We start from the raw sequence: 4,609 nt of genomic DNA, 5'->3' as shown, positions 1-4,609 counted from the left end.
TTATGAAATAGATTATCAAATGATTTGCACTGTTTGTGAAATAATACATCATGAAATTTTTAAAAATAATTACATAGATTTTTAAGAAATTATGTATAAAATTAGAAAAAAAAATCAGTTTAGATAAGAAAATAACATATTCGGAATGTATTAACAGATATAGCACTCAAAGACACATTAGGAATATCAAGAGATATTATAATTCGTGTTTGCAAGACATTTGAACTTATAAGCACAGTTTTGCATATAGTTAACAAAGGCCCGGTTCAAACGTCGAACTTTAAATGTGCCCAATCTAATAATTAGATTTGGCACATGTAAAGTTCAGCGTTTGAATCAATTAGATTCGGCAGACTTGTATTTGGGTTAGACCGGGCTTGTCGAATAGAACGGCCGAAGAACGACTTTGTTTCAAACGTCGAACTTTGACATGTGCTGCATCTAGTGCATACATTACAAATACATTGAATGAATTAATTTCTACCCAGAGTTCTGCTCGTTTCCCATTTTTGCCATGCACACACAACTTGTTTTGATCATTTCGAACAAAATGGCAGGAAGATCCGAACACATGTGTTCCTCTTGCTTCGAGAGTACCAAATATACTTGCCTGAAGTGCATGAAAACCACTTCTGTATGCGGTGTTCTGTGTTTGAAAATGATGAGAATGTAGCTGGATGGAAAGCAGGGAGTGGCGTACTGCGAGTCATCTTTTGAAGAGAAAATGACCAAGGAAATGAATCATAAGGATGTTGGTCATGAGGAACGTTTCCAGAAGCAGACCAGTGGAAGGAAAATTCAAGGCAGGTCAGTCTGCAAAACCCAAAACCCCATGAGGAATGAATTTTTCCGCACTTTGAATAATTAGTGGAAAAATATGGTCTCGTCATTATGAACTATCAAGGGATTCGGTAACAGTATTTAAGAAGGTGTTTTATGTAGATTAGTCATCTTGGTGTTCTCGCTGGAGGCACTTACTCTGGCTTGCAATTTTCTTGAAATTTACTTGAAATTTACTTTCTGTTTTTTTTTTTCACGACTAATGGGCGACGAGGATTCTTCATCATCTCTATTAGTCCGGCGGATATGTGCATATTTGAGGGAAATCGTGCACTTTGTGAAGAAATCACCAAATTTTGCACAAAGGTAGCTTAGGATACAATGAAAAATCTCTGATATGGAGCCACCGCTAAAAATCTTGTTAAGAGCATTTAAGTGGTTATTTTGCATGAAAACGAGGCTAAAATCATAAAATACCTATTTTGCCTATCATGTGAATATTAACACCTTTGGATACACTGGTTTTCCTTGCTTTTTGTTATTATAACTTCATTTGCTAACTCAGCTCCATGTTCCTCTCACCTATGATCACCTGTGATCTTGTAAATTCTGAATTACCTTGACCTTGACCTTCAGTCACTTTTATACAACACATACAAAAACGTTCTTGCCATTACGTTTTGGTGAGATACTTCCCATAACTTTAAAATGGACATTAATGGGGAAGTTACAGCTCATAAAGAGATGCTACAATAACAATAGGCGGTTTGGAGAACTTGTTGGCGAAGCTAAGCGCCGTGACATGGTGGCATTAGAAGCTAAATATCACAAAGCATGCTTAACAACACTGAGCAACGACAACAAGGTCAAAAGCGGCGAAAGTAGATGACGACGAAAAATTGACTCACGGAATTGTCCTTGCAGAATTAATTTCATACATAGATTAAAGTCGAGCTGAAAGTAAGAGTGTTTTAGTGTTTAAGATGACAAAGCTGTCGGAAATGTACACATCCAGATTAAAGCAACTTGGCATTGTTCAACCAGGCGCTCTGCATTCAACTAGACTAAAGGATAGGATACTAACAAGTATTCCTAGTCTACGAGCCTACAAACAGGGTCGGGATGCGTTGTTGGCTTTTGATAGCGACATTGGAACAGCACTACAGCAAGTCTGTGAAGATGACAAAGACACTAATGCAAACTACCTTGCAAAGGCAGCCACTATTGTTAGGAAGGAAATATTGGCTACCAAGTCTACTTTTAAGGGGACATTTCAAAGACAGTGTCAAGAGAACTCAGTTCCATCATCTCTGGTGTCTTTGGTAAAGATGATTTTGTATGGGCCAAACATTGCCCAACATTGCACTCGCTGTTGCCCGGTTACTTCAGTTCAACTGCTTTTTCCGTCGCCGTGAAACAAATTCAAATGGTGGTCGCCATAGTAAGGACTGAGAAACACCTGTGCCTCCTTACGTTGGTCTGACTGTCCATGCACAAACGCGCAAACGAGAGCTAGTGGACACTCTTTAAATTGGGCATATCGATTTCCTATGATCATGTTCTTGGCATCTCAACGGAGATTGGAAACTCCGTCTGTCGTAGATTTGAAGAGGATGGTGTTTTGTGCCCCATTAAACTACGAAGAGGCCTGTTTACAACTTCAGCCATAGACAACATCGACCACAACCCCAGCTCAAACACGGCCCAGGGTTCATTTCATGGAACTAACATTTCCCTTTTCCAAAGTATATCTGAAGGTAATCCAGGATGTGAGCGAGAGGCGATCGTCATGGCAAATGATACTGGATCAGTTACTAAATCAATTTGTTCTTTGCCAGAATGGTATGCGGAGGTACCCCCAGCTCTTCTGCGAGGCGAAAGAGCACAACCACCAGACATGGGTAGACCCGAAGGTGCCGATGGCTGTTTTCTATCAAGGGGAATCACTGACGAATATGAATGGGTTGATCAAGTGAAGATATCAGTAAATCAAGAATAATATCAGGGAGAGACACCAGTAGCTTGGACAGCACATCATGCCAACTTACAGCCAAAGCAAGCAGTAACATCGCTGCTTCCTTTTTTCCCAGATGGGGCTAAAAGTGTGGCGATGATTCGCCACTCGATGGACGTGATCAAGAAAGCCACAGAATACCTCAACCCTGGCCAGGTCCCAGTCATAGCAGTTGATCAACCGTTGTTCACTGTAGCCAAGCAAATACAATGGAACTGGCCTGAGTCCCATGGCGAGCAACACTTTGTTTTCATTCTTGGAGTACTTCTTATAGAGATGGCAGCCCTTTCAGTTCTCGGTAACTGGCTAGAAGAAAGAAGAGGCTTCCACAGACCTATGCGCGCCTTCTCAATGGTGGATTTACAGTACAGAAGTGTTTTCAGCCATCGCCATTGACCAGGCACATGAACAGTATACTGCTATGGTGAAGGGTCACAGGGGAGCTGTTGTGCTGACAGAAAATCCTGCCGCTCTACGGCGCTGGATGATTTTTGGTACAGAAGTTGCAAGGTTGATAGCAGAATTTGAAGCTTCCTCAGACACAGCATCACGAAGAGGCAAAAGGCACCCAGCTATCTATCACTAAGGATGTGAAGTCTTTAATCTCGGTCATTGATGACATGGGAAATCCGTTCACTGATGAAAGTGGAGATCTTCTCGTTCTTGACACTAAAAATTTAGCTGATGCTTCTGTAGTGAAAACAGTAGAAGAGATCGAAACACTTGGACAAGAACAGTTCGAAACATTTGTCAAGGAGAGATTATAAGTGAAGAAAAAACAAAGAACATGCATGATCCTATTAAGAAGAATAACCTTCCACTGTTCAGAAGTCCTCGCCAGAAAGAACCATCCAAAGACAAGCAGCAAATCTCAACTTTTAAGAGTGACTGTGCACTTTTCTCACGGATGTTTATCTCGTGTCAAACAAGAGAAGGAGACTTGGACGTTTTTTTTTAACATGAACACAAAGGTTGTCCACCATCAATATCACAAAATGGAAAGCTTCGTCTTCCAGGAAAGAAATCCGACCTGACAGACTGCATTCAATCACTTTCGCAGCCTCGAACCAGTGCCCCAACACCAATAGATGTAGCTATAATTGATGGTGCAGCAGCTATTAACATGCTAAAACCAACAAATACAGTAAAAACATTTCAAGAGTATGCAGACCTGGTGTTCATTCCATATGTCAAGGGCCAGCTGCAGCATGTGCAAAGCCTTGACATCATATGGGACGAGTACGTACCAGACAGTTTGAAAGCAACGACCAGAGAAAAGAGAGGAGGTGGTATTCGCCGGCGTGTTCAGTCTTTGACAACTTTTCCAAAAAACTGGAAGGAATTCCTGCTTGTAGGTGAAAACAGGAAGGAACTATTCAGTTTTTTAGCAGAACAGATTCCTCCTGTAGAGTTCGGCGATGGGAAGCAAGTCGTTACCACGAATGGAGAACAGGTTCTTTGTAGTCCACTGCGGTTTGACAGTTCTAGCCATACTCCATGTAACCACGAGGAAGCAGACACCAGAATTCTGTTCATGCAGTAGATGTGTCGAAAGCAGGACACAAGAACATCGTCATCCGTACTGTAGACACTGATGTCGTTATCATCTGCATTGGCATGACCCAGAAGCTTAACATCAATGAGCTGTGGATTGCCTTTGGCAGTGGTACTAGTTTGAGATAACTAGCTGTTCATGAAATTGCATCTCGTCTTGGTCCTGAAAAGGCAAGATCACTACCCGTGTTTAACGCTTTTAATGGCTGTGATACTGTTTCTTGTTTCTCTGGGAAAGGGAAGAGACTGCATGGATCACGT

Source organism: Montipora capricornis, chromosome 8 (genome assembly GCF_036669925.1).
Source record: "Montipora capricornis isolate CH-2021 chromosome 8, ASM3666992v2, whole genome shotgun sequence".
In the NCBI taxonomy this organism is placed as follows: domain Eukaryota; kingdom Metazoa; phylum Cnidaria; class Anthozoa; order Scleractinia; family Acroporidae; genus Montipora; species Montipora capricornis.
Note: the sequence above shows the minus strand (reverse complement) of the source record.